Here is a 20,692-nt window from a genome sequence, read left to right as displayed (position 1 = left end):
ATTTCCTAAATGCATGGCATCCTGATGCCAAAATGAACAATGGCTGCGCTCGTATTCAAACAGGAGAGGTCCGGCTTTGACAGGGATGGCATGTGCACACAGGCCCCTTCCCTCCTTTAAATCATGACTAAATGCCTTCTGGGGAGCTTCACTTAGACTCATTGTTATGTACACTGATATTCCATAGGGACTGTCTGATGAATAGGATAGCAAGAGGGCAAAATTGGAAAAAGAGCAGGGAACTAATTGCAAGTTGGTTAGGTATGTGTAAATTATTAGCTCTTCCTCAGCGCTCTGCTGTATGCAGTCATAATTAATATGCACTTGTAAAGTGCTAATTATGCATGTTCCTTCAGGAGCAAATATTTGGTATTTCCACGTATGTTTGCTAAATTCATTACCGAGGTGGTGGATGGAGGCTGCGTGCAGGACTGGGTCTCTACAAGATCTGAGAAGTGGAATCGGATGGGGAAAATGGGAGGGAGGAGGTTATAAAAATGTGTAATAAATAAATTGAGCCCATTATTGTTGATCCAGCCCCACAGAAATTAGCGGAACACATTCTTTTTTTGTTCACATCAACTTAACCTCCCCCTTCATAAAAAATACTCCCCCACCCCCTTGCTACACTCCCCCTATACCACCTCTTTCCTCCCCAAACCCTTGCAGCACTTCACAATCACACTCCCTTTTGAAAGAACTGAGGGGAAAGAGAAGAGAAAAAAAAGGGGGGAAAATCCTGCCAGCGCCTCAATTACACAATGGCAGAAAAAGCTCCACACACTGACCCCCAGCCAGCTGCATTCACTCTCTGCACATCTTTCTCCGCAGGAATTCTAAAGGCCTTTTAGTCAGGCAGCCAGAGTGCAGCCAGCGGGGGACGGCGCAGGAAGAGCGGCGCGCACTCCGCCTGCGCCGGCCCAAGTCCTCACAGAGAGATTAATCATCTGTGAAATGGAAACAGCAAACGGCCAGTGACACAGGCTGAACCCCGCTCCAGGTTTCCCTCATCAGCTCGCAGCCGCCGTGCAGCGCTCCCTCTAACAGGCAGGTGTTAATAAAAGGCATATAGGTCCCACAGGGGTCAAACGCATACGCCTGCCACCATGAAACGCCGCTGGTGGGCTCGCTTCTTATTATTGTTTGGTAAGGAATGGGATTTTTTGCCGGGGAGAGGGGGGGACGGGGGGGAACGATGACGACAACAATGAAATATTGTCTTTGTACAAACGGTGCTAGCAAAATGGATTTGAATTGTTATAACAATATATACAGTATACATTATATATATACTGTGAGCTCTATTGCCTGAAAACATGGATTAAGCCTATAGAGTTGAGGCTCATTCACACTGGCTCACTGTGCTCTGAATGGACAGGATCCATATAGCTGCAGCCACAAAACTCATGTTGGGCTTTAACCCTGTCATTAGCATGTTACAAAACACAATGCCTTGTACAGACGTAATGTTGGGAACACATGTGTGGTGTGATGTAATGAACTTCATTTAAAATTCACTGGAACAATACTGGAATTCCCCGCTCAACAACATGCTATGTTTCATTTTTCATCTTACTTGGTAAAAGCAATGCATGTTAATTATTCTAAGCTGCTTGCATTTGTCTGCTAGTAATGAACTCTTTGAAAGTTCTGCAGAAACCACCCAGAGTGGCTGCAGGAGGGGAAAAAAGGAAAAGCATAACTTTATGTGGATTTGTTCCTGGGTGTTAATGTCCCCTTAGAGAAGAGCTAGCCAATGGGCCAGATTTCACCCTACAAAAATGGATTTCCATTCACATAAATGTGTCATCAATGGTACAATCTGTGTGTGTATATATATATATAATGCATACGTACAGTATATACAAAATATATAACAAATAATTACATTATGTCAAATAGGTCGCCTCCACCCCCTGAGAAAATAGAGAGTAGGATCGGATATTAAAAAAGCATTTCCTGGGCAGGAATATGTCAGACACAGAAACCAATAAAAGGATACTGGGGTGCTGTGAGAAAATGAGGTGCTGCTACGGAAATTAGAACTTAATTCAAAGTTCTTGTTAATTACTCAGTAAGTGCAGAATCTCAGTATGTAATTAGGAATTAAATAGCTCCATGGTGTTTACCTTTTTATCTCATGGTATTTTGTGGTACTATAAAAATAAGACCAACACTCTTAAATTCATAGCAACTGCGGTCATGCACATGTTGTGCATATACATGTTATGTATCTGAGAAATACTCCCAGAAACAGATAGTCTCTCCACAAATAAAACTCAGCTTCACATGTCAAACGGCAGAGACTCAGCACCCCCCACATCCCACCATCTGAAGCTTGCTATAGCCTTTGATAAGGGCCATTCTTCCACGTCTAAAGAGGTCTTCTATAGATTTCACTTGGCATCGCGTACACAACCTTTGACAAGTAATGTAGATCATTTTTATTCATTGCCTAAAATTGTCAGCAATTATGTGCGTCAACGAACGGCCACCTGCCTGGCCTGAATGGCTCCTGTCTGTGGGGCTGCAGAGGGGGATTACTCCGAGGGGAACCAACCAGGCGCTGGGCCTCTGCAGCAGGTGAAATGGCCCTTCTCGTTAGTATAATGACTGGTCAGAGCCCTCATGTGTCAGGGCCTGAAATTGGGCGCGCAGTTCCAAGTGAAAGGCCAGATTACCTCGCTTACTGGCCCATTTTGCATCGGGGTCACTCTCTCCCTGCCCTGAGCACCGCTAGTGCATGTCAAATATCATCATTGCTCACTATATCCGGCCTCGCTTGTGTGACAGAGGATAGACTCAAATGCGTAGCTTCGCTGTCGGGCAGACACATGTTAGAAATGGTTATTTTTCAGGAAATGGAAACAAAACAAAACCTGTGCTCCAATGGATCCAATGTGGTCATTATTTAGTCTAATTTAAAAAATATTTCTAAAATATATCTAAAATATATATATATAAAATAAATATATCTAAAAGCTCACAATGCAACATCACAAATTCACAACCCGTTGTGTGCCTGTAGATCGTCTATTCTTGCTACATTTGTGCGACATTGTCGTATACAATACGGCATTCATTTATGAATAGCAAAAATATGAAATATGGAGATACAATGTTCCTGCCCAACAGCAACGACAGTTAGCGCCACCTTATTACCCAATGCATAACTGATGCCACACACACAGCGTTATGTTTTTGTCTTTTAATTTTCAATCTAGCTACCTCTGCAACCCTGTCTCACTGCACATAACACAGGAACAGTTTACTGTATTCATATCGACATCATGTTGGCTTGTGGGTCACCACATTGTGTGGTGTCACCAAATTGTCTAAGCTGTTGTAGGGTGCACGAACACGAGCAGGAGCTGTACTGTGATTTGAGTATTACTTTACATGAATAGAGCCTTGTGGAAACACTTTCATTAGCCCAGCGCTGTGACCCAGGGTTAGCAGCTGAATAAGTAACTCTCTATTAATGATTTCTACAGCAGAACACCCCTGACCCCTGATCACTTTCAATCTCAGGAAAAAGAAAAAGCAGCTGAAGCGGGCGAGAGAAAAAAAAAGAAAGAAAGAAATGCATACATTTTCCTCCCATGTCATATGTGTGGGGTGATTATTATTTGTTACCGTATTTTGTTTTTAAATATTTCACTGTAGTAGAGGTGCCTCAAAAGGTCTTTGCACATTATGATTCTAGGCTTGATGGTGGTGTGATGTACTATTGAGATTTATAGATACATACATACATTTTTTATGTTTGTTATTATTGTTGCCTCTTGTGTCTCCTATTTCCTGGGAGCACATAAGATTAATTTCAAATTTTGGGTATACACCATTATTCACATCATTATCTTTTAATTGTGTATAATAATATTATCGGCCATGAGTGGGTGATTTATGCATTTGTCTCTAAATACATTGGTTGGGCGACGGTGGCTCAGGGGTAGAGTGGCTTGGAACTCCAAATTGCTCCTGATGTGCTGGTTGCAGTGGTTGGTGCCTTGCATGGTTTCCGCCACCATCGGTGTATGAATGTGTGTGTCAATGGGTGAATTGATGCACAATCTATGTAAAGTGCCTTGGATATATAGGCGCTATATAAAATGCACCATTTTACCATTTATTGTCAACTTCACCTTGGTGTTTTCACAGAACTTGTATATTATACTTCAAACGTATTGGATTGAATTGTATGTGATTCATTACTTTGACCCGATTTGTTATTCTTAGATATAGCGTGTACTGATAGATGCAATGCATCTCATGTGATCCTCCACATCATGCGATTAATATACAATGAAATGATGTGACTTACAGTATGTCTGATAAAGATCACGTAGCGTGAAACGTCACGCAGGCATGCTGTACAATAAACGCGACATTTTCAACTGGACAGTGTGCGAGCTGTATTTCTTTTGTGCCTATTTTGTTTTCTGCTCAGCACCTGCCTTATTTGGTATTGGATGTGTGTGTTCGTCCAGCATGGTCATTATTATTTATGCGTTGTTGTTAGCGAGAGCAATGGATGTTGACTCATGTATTCAGGTGAGAAGGGGGAGTAATTGGACATGCTAGGGCCATTGATTAATGTAATCCGGGGATGGGGCGATGATGGACATGCTAGAGATGCTGTCTCATTCAGGTGGACATGCTAGGAATATTGACTCATGTAATCAGGTGAGGGGGAGAGATGGACATGCTAGGGACATTAACTCATGCAATCCGAGGCTGGGGGCAATAGACATGCTAGGGATGCCGTCTCGACTCTCATGTACAGTATTTAGGTGGACATGCTCGGAGTATGACTAATGTAAGTGGGAGGGAGGACAATAGACATGCCAGGGACATTGACTCACGTATTCAGGTTTAAGTTTCTTGTCACCGCCTCTAATGGCCACCTTTTCCAGTTTTTCAATAATGGGATTGATCATCTCCTCATCCTTCAGCCTGAGCTCCTCGTGGATAATCTCCATGTCCCTCACTGGGTCCACTAGCTGTCCCCTCCACGTGGATGATGTCTTCAACCTCAAACGCACCTACAGCACAATACAGCACCAAGGACGCACGACCCACACAGTAAAGACACCCATGCAGTCAAAGACAATAATACTGTAGCTGTCATCTTATGTCGGCGACAGGAGTGCTCCCCGCATACAGACACGTGTAGAATCAATGGCATTGACTGCCTGAGATCACATATTGTCCAACGATTAAAGGTAGTCGATAATGTTTATCTTTTACAGAGAATATCTGTAAAACAAACGCATCCATATGAGAAACCATAGTGGGAGATGCAGGAAAGTCACAACAAATACACTGAACATATCCGTGTACGGCACATTTGATTTTCCTGTTCAATGAGCAGACCTGTCTGTGTCAGCTGAGCTCAACAAATAGTAAACTTGCAGTGTTTCCATGAAAAGACTATTCTTTAATAGTCTTTAAATGGAAAACCTCAACTTCAGCATGGCACAAGTGACAAAGGATTTATGACAACGCTGAGGAAGGCCAATCCGGTCGAATCGCGTCCATTGCTTGTCCATGAAAGGTATAAATAATAAGGTAAATAATAAATAAAGGTAAATAAACCATGTTAAAAGGACATTTATTGTGTGCTCGCTACTTCATTACGATTACAAATAATTTATCGTCATATATTATTCTGGGAACTAAAACTGTTTTTTTCTCTCCAAGGCAGTGTTAACATCCACAACCACTAGCAGTAGCTCAAGTATTATTGTGCTGTTTTACAACTATGAGCCATATAATGCATTAACATTAAAGACACAAATGTCAGACAAAAAACATTAGCATTTAATCCATAAATATAGAAATATATGAGAAGGGGCCCAATCCTCTCCTAATCAATGGCTTAGTAGCAATGGCTGGACTGGTGATTAGATAATGAGGCACTAAAGTAGACCATTAGGCAGCAGCAGCTCTTGGTCTCTTGGAAGGGGGTGGGGTGTACTGTGTACATCTGTCACACAAGAGTGACAGCCTTTAACCAATGGCAACTACAGCGGATCCTTAGCCTGTTAACAATACACATGTTTACTACAGGCTTCCCCGATATCATGAGTACTTTGCATACAGTGCTTCATGAGTACAACATACAGTGAATGAAATCATCTAGTTGAATTTACTGCATTACAGCAGCTCACATCTCTGTTATATTATACTCCTTCGAAGGGTTGCAGTATTTCCTTCATCATTGCAACAAACCAATTGTTGTTCAAGTTGACATAATACGAATACCATCTCATCCACGGGTGTGTGTGGATGATGTGACATGAGACATAGCTTTAAGCACTACCGCGTTGACGGATGCTATGTTCGGCATCTGCCTGCTGGAGTCACTTAATTGTCGACGATCCAGGTTGAGGTGTTGACATCCATGTGTAAAGGACTGTTGACAGTCGAAGCCAAGGGAGAAAACAGTATCACGTGTACTGTCACTTTATCATGGCTGTCCATCTGTCACACCTCCGTGACTCAACACATTCCTACAGTGATGCATGTTAAAAAAACGTTCATGATTCATGACTGCTTGTAGTTGTCACAATCGCCTCATATTCAACCACATGAAGCTTAGTGTCCCTATTCAAGGTCGAACATTAGAAATAAAAATAGCCGATCTACAAGCTAACAAAGCGTCACAACTCACAATGCACCACAACAAAACCCTTTGTGGGGGAAAATTGTGGACCCAGTATAGAGTGCAATAAGGGAAAGGGACACCAGTCAACTAAATAATGTAATCATGTTTAAGTGGTTAAACAAATCTTTCATGCAGAGCTGTTACATCACCTGACTAAAGACAGTTGAATTGGTGTTTAACCCTCCAAATGAAGAGATCATAATTTTGTTGTCCATGTAGTTTCCATTCCAATATCAATCAGGGACAAATAGTGCTGTCTTTAGAGCAATGCTTAAAGTACTAACAGTAACAGATTGATATCAAGTTGGAACCTCAAATATATCATATATTCAATATAACCTTTGCATGTATCGTGTTAAGAAATTATGTTCACCTGAGAAAATGACATAGAACTCCATGGCCTGTATACGCCTGTATCAACAATCTGAATTCCGTTAGGGACGATAGGATAAGCAGCAAAATGACACAAATCTCTGACAGATGTTTACTCCCCAACAGAAGCATGCAGGTAGAGTCTATGGTGCAAGCTGTCACCCAGTGAGTTGTCCTCATGGTGAAATGAACTTATCCAATTACTCGTTGCCTAATCAGGCTGTTTTGGTTCCTCTGCTCTTCCAGAGGTACTCCACAGTATAAACAGTTCACTTACAGCACACAGAAAGGGGCTAATCAGTGGAATTATTGTTTTGCTGCTTCAATTTACCAGCTCCCTGTTCAACACTGATTGGGATGAAAATTTGCTATTGTCTCTGCATGAACCCAGAGAATATAATGCAATGTAAATCACTGTGTGACCAGCAATAATATAAAATGGGTGTGATGTATAGTTTTTAGTACAATGGGCTTAAAATGGAAACTATTTGTTAAACCTGTACAATTCACTACCTTAGATTTCACAGAAGGGTTTTTCAAAATGGGAATCATATTGTTAACAGACAGATAATGTAGAAATGTAGAAAATTAAAAAAGCAAAAAGGAAGTATTTTGTTCAGTTCAGTCCAGTTCGCACCGGGAATTAATGAGCAACAGTCTATACCCGTTTTAACTCCATTATAAAAGCCTGATGAATCTACCCATCAAACGATGTTTCCCGTTGTTCAGGAGCTAGAGCAGCTGATCACCAACCATTTAGTCACCCACTTACTCTCTCTTCCGGCTACTATATATTCCAAAGTAATTTGCTTTAATTAATTTCGCCTAATTTAACATTCACATCTCCTATGCCACAGTCCCCATTCAGGCTTTAGAGCCGGGGTACAGATGCATGAGGCGAGAAAAAGGGGGGAAATCTCCACAATTAGTCGTTTAACGACGACAGCTCTTATACTGCTGCGGCGCAACACAAAGCCACAAGCAAGACTAATTCTAAAACAGAGAGAGAGAGAGAGAGAGAGAGAGAGAGAGGAAAAAAGAGGGAAATACCTTGTTTCAGGAGTCAAGTCTCCCTCAAACTCTCTCGACTCTCATACATTTGACTACTTTTGTTTGAAATACTTTGTGTTTTGAAGAGACTATTGACAGGTGTGTCTTTCTTTATTGACCGAACAAAGAACTCAGTCCATTCTTTAATGGGCTGAGTGGCTTTATTAAGGGTCCATCTGGCTTTATTTGTACACTCTCAAAAAATGTATAATACTGTACACTTTACTGTGTACACTGCACAGTATACTGTACAATGTACAGTAAAGCATACAAGTATAGTTTTTACAAAAAGGACCTCCAGGCCAGTGTGTCTTCAGATTCAGCTTTGCATCAGAAAAAGTGACTGTCTTCTTCAGTTGTTCCTGAAAGACTCAAACCATTTCATTCTGTATTCAAATGTTTTTTTCCTCTTGATAATGCTTCAAATCTGTGCACATCCCTGGGGCGCGTTCTCTCCTCCGCATCATCAGTGCCCATACCCGAGGCAGGGTTGGCCAAAGGGCCTTTCTGTGTGGAGTTTGCATGTTCTCCCCGTGTCCCCTAAAGTAGGTATACCCTCACAAAAAACATGCAGTAATCCTGGTCTCTAAAGTTAAACTACCTCCCCCTGGCGCCTGATGGAGGGGAAAGGAACTCGCCGGAATAACGTGTTCCTTCCACGCTCTACGTCCGGGTGGGGAAACTCCCCCCCGTCAAGTGAAAAGAAGCAGCTTGGACTCCTCATGCATAGAAGGAAGCATGTCAATCTGCTGCCCTCCCAGGTTGTCAGAGGAAGTGTAGCGCCCAGGATTACATTAGATAATTGACAATGGGTGAAAGAATTGGCGAAAAAATCGTGGGATAAAACAATATTTAAAAACATAATAATAATCTGTTCTCATCCCTAAACTGCATTTTTTTCTAAATGGAATACGTCACTGAAAGAAACACTTTATTCAATAGGCCATACAGTAAAATCCAGATAAAGATGTATATTATTTATATAGTATATTAAACATATACTGTGTATCCCTACTTCACTTTCGGGTACCAAGACACGGGAGCCTAAGAGCGTTCTTTATATGAATTCTGATCAAGCAGGCCCCTCTACAGTTGCTACCTATAGGAGGATAGTATGCGGTCAACAACATAATTCAGTCAAATTATAGTATTCACTGGCTTCTAACTTCCTGTGCATGTTTTCACGTGCAAGATGAGTAAGGGCACATCTAAGCAGTTGCATTCCTAGCACTCCCTGTAAAATGTTCATGCTAACTTAGTACCGCAATCCTTCTGGTATTCAGAGCAGTAAAAAGGTATTTTATGGGTCTGTCAGGAAAAGCACATTATGGATGTCTGCCCTGCATAAAACACTGTTTATTCAGGAAATATATATATTTTTACATTCATCTATGATCTTAGGGATTCACAAATTTGACAGATTTGCAAAATACTGTCTCGTGTAATACTAGTTTGTTGCCAATTCAGCCTGGTTTCTTTGCATATTTTGATTATGGCACATACATTAGCAACCAAAAAGCAGATTGACGCTTGGAAAATGGTGGGTTTGCATGTGTCCTTCAAATAGCTTAGGCATTCATGTTTTCACGTGATGCCATCTTTCAAAATAGATTATAGTGAAATGACAGCTCTCCATGGAATATCAGTATCGTATACAAGGTGTCTCCAATTCCTATGTAATCTACTCTCAGCTGTGATGTTTCATACCAAATCTGGTACATAATAAATTCCTCATTATCCGCATACCCCCCCCCCCCCCAGTGAATTTGGTTTGGTTTGTGTATAATATTCATGTATTTTTCCACTGTCAATGAATGTATGAGTGCAGGACCTAGTGACGTTTGTCTCTTATTTTTATTATTGACTTCCTTTTTGGGGTCCTTGTGCCTTTAGATGATGTCACCACATTCATCATTATCACAAGCTGGACCTCATTTCCAATCACAGACCCTGGTTGTTTTTTAACCAAATGTTTGTATATAAGTAACTGGCAAAATGCTGTGTTATGCCTGAAGAAGTTCTGTAGTGACCGAAACATTGCCTTCATAATAGATTTGTTCTCTTGTACCGAGCAGATCTACAGTGTACGGGCATATTTTTCTATTTTATTACAGTCTCAGAGTTAAACTCGGGGCACAGGTCTCCATCAGGGAAGGTCAGGTTGTGGCCTCCTGGTGGTATAATAGGCCAATGTGAAAAGGGTGCCATTTCTTCTTACGCCTTGGATGGCAATTGGATGATTTGAGGCATTTTGTTCCAAAAATGGGTTTTGCAATAATCCACCTGTCGGTGGCGCTATAACAGGCCAATGTGAAAAGGGTGGGATATATTCCTCAGCCTAGTAGGAAAGTCTGTGAAAGATTTCACGTAAATTGCACGCTGCGTTCATGATTTGAGGCTTTTTGTTCACGGGCCAATCCTGCAAACTTTGAAAGCCAATGTTAGCCAATTAGGATGGAATATGAAATATCGAACAGATCCGCCTTGAACACATAACTATAGAGATAGTGTGTAACAATTTGCGGGGTTTTGGACAGAATCTGGAGGGGTAATATAAAAATAAATGTTTTTCAAAAGTTGGTCTCCTGGTGGCGCTATAACAGGCCGTTCTGGGGGCAGAGGTTCATCGTTGGCATCCAGGGAGTGTGTGTGCAAAATTTGGCATCGTCCGGGTTAACGGTGCTTGAGATTAGTTGGTAACAGACGGACGGACGGACAGACTCACACACACACACACACACACGGATGGACACACGGACGGAGTGCAAAACATGCTCTCTCCCCATGCCTTGACCTGATGGAGACAATGAAACAATCAGGAAATTACTGTAACATTTTGATGTGACTGACTGGGAAAACCATGGAGCAGTCATTCAATAGAATAGAGAAGGTTCATTTACACTTGTGCAATCTATACACAGCTGGACAATGAAAGGGGGAGGCTCCAGTTTCCATTAACTTTGATAGACAATAATTGTGTTCGTTGCTTTGTCATTTAACTTAACCTCTGTCATGTCATTTATTTTGTCAAATCGGCGAGTGTGCGAGCTCTGTGATTGAAAGGAACCATCGTGCGCGCGTCAGTGTTGTCCCACAGTGACCACACCATTCAGAGAACAAACCTTAGATCCTTAACTACCACAGCACTGCTGATTGCACAGGCACCGGCAATTTCCTAACCAACCGCCACCTGAACAATGATGTGTTCAGCTTCCAGGCCCTTCAGCCTTTCAAAGGTGAATCATTTCACAGTTTGGAACGAGATCTCCATAGCAACTCCTCTTTGAGGGGTTTTGAATCACCATCCAATAATTCTATGATCATCGGGCCTTGCCATTCCCAGTGGTTCTTTTCTTGTGTGTGTGTGTGTGTGTGTGTGTGTGTGTGTGTGTGTGTGTGTGTGTGTGTGTGTGTGTGTGTGTGTGTGTGTGTGTCTGAGAGAGAGAGTGAGTGAGGGGGGTGGGGGGGGTTGGGTGCGAGGAAGAAGCAGAAAGATTCTGCAGCCTATTTCAAGCAATTCTTCCTGAAGCCCCATTAGAATTCTAAATATTTCGACCTTCAATCACGTAGCATGTTATCTGGAGCCGTGGCGATCTCCAGTCAAGATGGACAGACGTTTTACTTTAATCACCCACGACGAGTGGAGGCTCAGAGAAACTCTTCTCGCCGAATAAAAATGCTCATTTAACCACTTTTAAACTGCTGTCCCTATTTTGGGCATGTCATGTCATTATGTATTCAGAAATGGAGAAAACATCAGATCTACAAGCTCACAAAGCGCTGCGATCGTGAGCTTTTGGATCAGTTATTTTTGCAGTGTGACACTATCGTAGAATGACGTATACTAAAGGGTCTAGAATTCGACCGGCCTTTGGCCAGTCTCACTTTAGCGCCACGCCACGCCAACCAGGTGGCCAGTGTACTGTACCATGCTGTACTGTAGCAGGCTGTACTGTCCCATACTGTACCGTAACATACTGTACTGTAGCAGGCTGTACTGTAGCGTACTATACTGTACTGTACTGTACACACTTGGTGTCAAGCAGGTGGCACTGAATGAGATTTATTAAGGATCTGTCGAGGTGACTCTGTAAATGACAGAGTAGCCTTAGCCTACTGCAAATGGAACCAAAGGACCCTTATAACAACAAGTAAGACGTGCAAACGCTGGAAGCGAACGCAGCTTGTGTGTGTGTGTGTGTGGTTGTTTGTGTGTGTGTGTGTGTGTGTGTGTGTGTGTGTGTGTGTGTGTGTGTGTGTGTGTGTGTGTGTGTGTGTGTGTGTGTGTGTGTGTGTGTGTGTGTGTGTGTGTGTGTGTGTGTGCTACAGCTGCGCCCTGTGTGTGTGTGTGTGTGTGTGTGTGTGTGTGTGTGTGTGTGTGTGTGTGTGTGTGTGTGTGTGTGTGTGTGTGTGTGTGTGTGTGTGTGTGCTACAGCTGCGCCCTCTGGTGGCGGGCGGGTGGTGTCACAGCGGGACAGACAGACAGACACACACACAGACAGACAGACATGATCTGCAGGGTCTCATAGTTAGTGCTCACTGCTCAGTGCGTTCGCAATAAACTCTGATGGAAATACAAATGGACTGTTATGGGTCCATTTGGTTGTATTCGTTTGGTTGAGAACCGTACTGTACAATACTGTCCCGTACTGTACTGTACCTCACTCTACTGTACTGTACAATACTGCACCACAACGTACTGTACTGTACCATACTGTGCCGATCTATACCATACTGTACTGTACCGTACTGCTGCGCCCTGCGTGTGTGTGTGTGTAGTGGTTTAAAATGTGATGTAATTTGCATCACTGTGAAATGTTGCGTAATAATAATAATATTTCATGCCAATGCAAACTGTACAGTAATTATGACAGTTGCGTGGATGCAACATAGTGCGTTATGACTGGACAGGCATGCAGTAGGTGTTGTGCATGGAGAGATTTGTGCAAACAGTGTGGTTTGGTAGGAGAAGGCGGACATAGGCGGACGGATAAATGGGCGCAGGGCTTTCAATTAGTGTGGCAAGATAACGAGGTTAAGGTCTGTGAAGGCACCTCAACACAGCTCACATACATACAACAGAGAGGAGTTGGGCTGTCAGCAGGGCTAAATGATCTGTATTTGTATCTCAAGAAAATTGCACTGACTGCAGGTAATTAAACACTGAGGGACATACAAAATATCAGCTACATGTTTAATGTGATGTGTCACATGTGAAGAAACTGACCCAATAATGCCTTTCTGCTATTGTATTATATAAATATGGGATAGTGGAATGATTCAGTAACATACAAAGTTAACTGTGGGATGGTCCGTTTCTTTTTTCTGTGTCGTTTCATTTAAAAATGTGTTTAATGAGCAAAGGAGCGAATATTTCCTGATCTATAATTTCAAATCTGATGAAAAACTGAGGTGAAGATGCAGAAATCAAATGGCACCGACAAACTATGAGTCTAGTGAAATGCCTAGTAATAAATCAGTAACTATAAGTGAATATAACATGCATGGGTCGCACGTAAAATGTATTCAATAGTAAAATTAAAACAAACAGAAATATAATACAATATTATGATTGGTGGTGTGTCATGCATCACACCACAGCTGTTGCTTCCACACTAGATACTGGATGGCAAACTGCAAATTGTCCTAGTTGCAGTTCAGTGAGTACAGTGTTATCTCATGGCTTGGACTGTATTGTACTATAGTTAATTGAATTTAGTTAACTGAACAACAGTCAAAATGACATTGACACTTAACTGGACAGAATGCCTGTCACTTCATTTCAGGTCAGTTTAGCTGCAATGACAGTTTAGTCACAGTTTATCTGAATTATTTCGGTTTTCTACATTCCGTGCCACCGAGTTATCCTTCACCCGTACAGTTACAAGTTAGCACAAGAGGCTCAAATTCATTGTCCAGAATCAACCAACCAACCAACCAACCAACCAACCAACCAAGCATTGCTCTCTCATGATGCCACTCTATCCTCAGCATAGGACAGGCCATGCAAGAGACAGGCAAGAGATCATTGTAATATTAGGAAATAGCCTTTAGCAGTAGCATTTACCCACGGTTCAGTTGATGCAGATGTTCCATGGCATGAAAATCATAGTGAAAGACGAGTGTAAAGTGTGACAACTGCCAAGAATAACACCTACTTTGTAATCGATTGACCACAACCACATCCCAGTCCTTTCGGATTAAATGTGCCGTGCCACAATGTCTTGAGATTGGATTCTCTAGTGTCTTAGATTCCCTGTGACTGTAAAATTTATAAAGAAGGAGTCGTCTGATTTCTACAGTGGATGTGGGACACTGTGAGCGTTCATGTTTTAATTGTTAGAAGCCAAACATCTGGGCAGGTAGCCAGGTGAGCTGGCAGGCATCGCTAGCAGTGAATATAAGAATAGATGAAGTAAAACGTGTCTGTCTTGTCTCAGAAAGAGAGCATCCAACCAATCACTCCAGAAGCACTGGGAACACTTATGGCCCTGCAAACCATTCCCTTATGACATGGGGGAAGACCAGGCATTCAAAAGAATCAGTTTTCAGGATGTTATAATGCGCCGTAATAGTTTTTGGAAGCTTTCGTTGAAAGCAAATCCACTGTTTACACAGGGCTTTCAAAGCCATTAGGGGTTGAAAAATATTCATAAATGCACAATACTGGAGGAATTGAGCAACTATGTTTGGTAGACCTCAAAGTCCTGACAGCAAGAAGAAACTCCAGTTACACCACTGCCTGGATCCAATAAGCCTAGCCTACAGCAGAAAGAAATGAAATATTTGCGGTAATCAGTATTTACGAGTATATTCCACCTGTATGCTTTTCCAAACCAGTCCCGAAGGGACTTTGGTCCCTTATTGTTTTTTCAAGCTTTTTCCACCAAAAATGTCAGTTCTGGCTCAACCGTGCAGTTGGTTTTCGCGAAACTCTGTAATATGGTAGAGGGCCATGCCAAATGGTGAGGATGTGAAGCCCACGACTATTGGCCAAAGGGTGGCACTATAGCACTCAATTGAAAATGCAAACTTGGAACGAGCATTGCTCATGAACCGTTTGAAACTTCAATACACATGCGTCTCCTCATGCCGAATAAGTAACGTGCTCTTACTTTTGACCTCTGAATCACCTGCCATTTTTAATTATATGAAAAAGAAGTCTATCTCCTCCCACAATCTTTCATCGAAATGCACGAAAAATGCTACACATGAACTTTGGACCTATACGGACAATTATTTTTTAAGTGAAAACAATGAAGGTTTTATGAGCCAAAGAAAATTGCTGTTTTGTGAAAATTCTTCTTCTGCCGCTAATACATACATGCAGCGTCATATGCTTATGAAACTTTACAGTATGGTAGAGGCCAGGGTCAAAACAGCACTGAAACCCGTCTTACTCCAATTGAGAGAGAAAAAGTAAATGTTGGGAAGTTCTGAATTAATCACACTTTAATTAAGCTGAGCGTTCTGCACTTAATTTCATCAGGATCATGTCAACCATTGTGACTGAGTTTGGCAAAAACCGAGCACACAAATGACATCAACCTCTGGAACTGTGAACATCCTTCTGTTGTAGCATGTTTTCAAATCTTGCCAGACACAAACATACCAATCCAGACAAGAAAAGTGTGATTCCCCCAACCATATAATCAAGCAATATAAAAGAAGTGCCTTGAATTTGCAGCCCACACTGCCTGACACCAGATAAAACATTTCTATAATTGCAAAACAAAACGAGCTATGTTTAATGGTTAACTTGAGAAACATACCGCATGGTCTCCAAGGAATCCGCGAGATGGAAAACAATGGTATGTCAAAACACACAGCTGTAAACTCTCAGAAGAAGCCTTCTATCAAATTGTTTCCGATGGATATGGATGTTGTTTTTTTTGTGCCAGCAAAAACAAAAAAGAGGTTGGTTTCGGTCATGTACATTTGGTCCATATAAAAAGAACAGAGGGTGTTTTTTAGTTATGCACATATATGGAGGCACAAAAAAATTCCCAATTCTGGTATAAAGATCTGTTGTGGTCAAGTACATAGACATAAGATAGTTCCCTGTGGTGGCAATTTGTTCAGTTGGCGAGTGCGCAGGTGGCACAAAACAGAAAACTAAATAATTCCCAGATCATCTCCTTGTGAGGTAAACCATTTCTTGTCAGTGTAAAGGCTCTTTTTTTATATACAATTGACAAAAATGTCATCCCTCAAAACCATCAGTCAGGCAGTTGTATCTCACCTGACATCTCCTTATCCTCCTCTGTAAATCATTACTAGGCCTTATACTTACAGTGGGTGGTCTTCCAATTGATCACAAAGAACATAGAGTAACCATGCAGTGTGTTTACACAGGAGTGTGTGTGTGTGTGTGTGTGTGTGTGTGTGTGTGTGTGTGTGTGTGTGTGTGTGTGTGTGTGTGTGTGTGTGTGTGTGTGTGTGTGTGTGTGTGTGTGTGTGCGTGTGCATGCTTGTGCGTGCGTGCGTGTGTCTGCGTGCTTGTGCGTGTGTGTGTGTGTGTGTGTGTCGCAAAGCTATTGAAAAATGATAACGGAACAGAAATAACACACTTATACTGTCCACCAAGTCAAATCCCTAGCAGCGAATGGGACATTATGGGAAAATGGTTTCATATTTTAACCCTGTCCATTTGTTTGCTCTTTGTCTGCCACAAGCTACTCACTAATCAGAGCTCTTTCCACATAATGTCAATAACCACATACAATCAGTAAACAGATTCTGCTATTTTTAAAAGAGACTGCCTCCATTTCAGAAGCAGCAATTTAAATTATTCTAGTGTGTAACACTTTAATTGTGTAAGACAAAGACGATGTTGGGAGCACAAAAGAACGTGAGGCAGAGAGAGAATTGCAAGTAATTTCAAGGCTGCCATACTGAGCGACAGGTATTTCTTTGTAATAATTTGCTGAGCTAATCACCTCTGTATGAGTTGGGACAAAAAGCTGCTCCTCTTCTTAAACAGATAAACACTAAGAAATGTAGTAGTGTCTGTTAGAAAAATTATAGCACATCTATAGTACAGTGGGTAGAACAGTAGCCTATGCATATGTTGATAAAATAAAATAAAATGATTATAAAAACTAACTAAACATTCTCCAAAATACCTTACCATTCTTGCAATATTTCCATGGCAGCCTAATTTACTTTGTCGTACCTAAACCTTGATTAAATGTGGCATCTGGAATCAAATTACGATATTATGTGGATACCGGATGCTGTTCGACAGTCTTGCTTTATTTCCAAACCTCAGAATATGCTACTGCAAAGCTTAAACCAAACACAGATCCTTCCCCACTCCCCATTTCTGTGAATCTACTGTAATTCAGGGAGCCTCCCATTAGAAATGTCTGGCTTCATTACCCCTGACTGTCATGTTGATCTTGGCACCTCAGCATAAACCTCACTACATGGTAAAATCCTCAGTGTTGGATGGATAAATTAACACAGAGGATTTTACTGTGTAGTGAAGCCATAACACAGCCAAAGCATCTTCAAAAAGCTGGAGCAGGCAGGGACTGCTGTGTAAGACTAGACATTGACGACACAACTGGATCAGTTTCTTGGTTCAAATAAATGTTACTATTATTATTATTATTATTATTATCATTATCATTATTTCTTTGCAGGGAGAGTAACATGTGTGTGACTCACGTGTCATATGGAAGATGCCATCATGCACTGATGTGGGACAGGAAGGCGTTTCCCAAACCTTCACCAGCATGAGCACCTTTCACCAGGCCAGCAATGTCGACAACATTAAGGAATGCTGGGACTTTGCTGCGACCCGGGAGGATGGGATAGGCGGGGCAAAGAATTAGCTATTCAAATAAAAAAATACATTCTGTAAACTCTATTCATTAACAGCAAAGCAACAAACTGTGGATTATATGCTTTTGTAAAGGGATATAGAGATAATGACCAATGTTGTGTTAGTTTGTTTTCCATTGCTCTCATAAAGATTTGACCTGACTTCACACATCAAAAGGTTCATTACTGTACTGATACTACGTCTGTCCCAGAGTAATAGAATCTATCTACTGGCTTATTAGCATGCTACTATAAAACAGAAATGGAACCTCGTTTAATTGCTAGAATATATGATGATGGACTGACAGCTCAATGCTATTTATTTTCTTCCACAAATATCATGGAGGACAGGACAGCTACAATTATACATAATGTGAAAACAATACATGACATCCTCATGTCAACAACATTGTTATATCCTTTCACATTCCTATAGTGTGCAGTTGCTATATGGCCTAAGGCCATATGGTATTGTTTGTGACTATGTATGTGAGACCCCATACCTGGCAGGCTTGTGGAATTGGCAGAGGAAATCATAGCGTCCATCAGGAATGGGCACTCTGCTTTCATGTGATGGGTCAATGGTGCAGAAGGGGAAATGTTCAGCTGCAGCTTGGCTCTTTGTCAGCACGTTGAAAAAGGTTGACTTCCTGAAAATAAAAAATAGCACAGAGGTCAATCTATCATAAAGGGCTTGTGGGACCGAATGGTTGGAGAGTTTTATTTAGATTATTCAAAGTCCTTGACGAATTATGTGAGACATGGAAAATATATTTGACTTCTTCAGAAGAAGAAAAAATTAATTCCAATGCATTGATATTTCTCGTTTTTGAATCAAGCCTACTCTGATTTGAAAATAGGCTCCTAAGCACAATTACAAGGCCAGATAATCCCATAATAGATCAATTGTACTTGGAATCGAGGGGCAAATTACATTTCTGATAGATCTGAGCTATTGAACGGAATCGGCCAAATGTAGCCCCATGTTGTGCTCAAAGGGACATTTCTATGGCACAAGCACCTCAAGGACACTTCAAGATGTACAGACAACAGAATGAATCTAAGTACAATAATGGCATGGCAGTTAACTATAATCCTTATCCCCTCACCTGGTGACTCACATTTAAATGATTGGTTGACAGGACCTACAGAACTGAAATTGCTCAAGATTGCAAAGGTCTATGTATTAATTTCTTATACAAAGCAGGGTCGTTTCTCTTAGATACTTAAAGGCTTTTCTTGGGTCACCTTCACATAAAACAAAACATAAATGGAAAGTAACACTAGTATCACCAGGCAAGTATACCCTGGTACAGTATACACTGTGTAAGAAACAGATAACATGCACTTCAATGCAATTTTGTGGTAATGAACAAATATGCAATGCACTGTGCTGACATTGATGTGAAGAGGTCACAGAGGCTTTATGCTTGGCTAAGCACTGTCATTCTGATTGTGTTGTGATTAGCTATTGACAAATGCACAATCCTATTTATAACCAAAGACTTTTATGCAAAAATGTACAAGTACACCCCCTGAACATGACATGTCACATGCAATTCAACTTTTGATGCAGAGTGCCGTGGGTACCATTTGGTATGACTCAGCAAGGGATTGGACCACCAACCTCTCAATTTCAGGGCGGGCAAGCCATCATTTTATTGAGGCATCTAAACAGCGGCAGGTATAGTTTCTGGCTCTGAGGTATCGCAAGATTTGGTTCCCAGACAGGAAACGGTGGACAGTCTTGCGATACCTGGCAGGTTCAGAAACTAGTTTGTGCTCTTTACATACCTCTATAAAATGACAGTGTACAAATAGAAAAGCAACGCAGCAGACAATAATGTGTTATATGTCTTCTTTTATATTCCTGAACCGATTACATGACAAGCGTCTCAATCTTTCATATAGTGTTTGTTCATGAGCTGGTCTAGCCGGCTCCATTCACTGGCATGTATTTAATCGAACTTCCGGTGCGAGGTTTGCCACCGCGAGAGTCATGGTCCAGCCCTGTCAAGTGACACGTAAACAACTAGGCCTACTTGGGGGAATGAGTCACTAACGATGCAAGTTGGGAACGCATACCTCACGTCACCCGCAATGCAATAACGGTTTGTACCCATTGAGTACCCGTTGTACCCGTCTGTCCGTATCCCTTTCATGCACAGAGATCTCTGTATCTGTCTGTCGGCCTGTGTTGCTTTTATATACTGTATGTGGACATCTCTGTATGCGTCTGTCCATGTCCTTTTATGCCCATATGAAGATCCCTGATGAACTGGATCTCTCCACACAGTATACAGTATGCCTGCCTATATATGAACAGATCAGGTGGATAGGTGGTTCTCGATCTGACCGACTCCACGCTGTGCACAGCACTCCATCATGCCGTCCACCCACAAGGTGGATGTGAGGCTATGCTATGCAGACTTCACATCTGTCACAATACCGATCCATCCAAAGTTCCAGCATGGCTGATGCAGCCCAGCAAGAGGTTGGATAATGATCGAGGGCAATGACAAATGTTGAGCGATAATTTGTGCATCATATGCCCATAGCCTTATTCATTCACTAAGACAAGAAAATAGCATCTGATCAACACTTTAATTAAATAAATAACATTACTGTCAACAATGATGTTTGCCCTGCTGGGATTTCCCATACTATGGCAAGAGTTAACTGATAACATGGCAGGTGCCGCTGGTGGGCCTCACCCTTGTGGGCGAACTGTCAAAGGTTGTTGTTTTTCACTCTGCTTTGATTCCTTTGCAC

The 20,692-nt window shown here is 41.6% G+C and overlaps 1 pseudogene across 1 annotated transcript in view; it reads right to left on the bottom strand.

The window, feature by feature from the left end:
* LOC310867419 (obg-like ATPase 1) overlaps positions 1–20,692 on the bottom strand; it is a 42,612-nt pseudogene that overhangs the window by 19,595 nt on the left and 2,325 nt on the right. Inside the window, exons 3-5 of the transcript XR_014571064.1 lie at positions 18,424–18,570; positions 17,765–17,890; positions 4,866–5,045 (exon numbers count right to left, since the gene is read on the bottom strand). The product of XR_014571064.1 is annotated as an obg-like ATPase 1 (transcript). The remainder of the gene's footprint in view (positions 1–4,865; positions 5,046–17,764; positions 17,891–18,423; positions 18,571–20,692) is intronic.

Source organism: Protomyctophum parallelum, assembly GCF_964188405.1.
Source record: "Protomyctophum parallelum genome assembly, chromosome: 11".
NCBI lineage: Eukaryota > Metazoa > Chordata > Actinopteri > Myctophiformes > Myctophidae > Protomyctophum > Protomyctophum parallelum.
The sequence above is the reverse complement of the archived record's forward strand: the minus strand, read 5'-3'. Positions and strand labels throughout refer to the sequence as shown.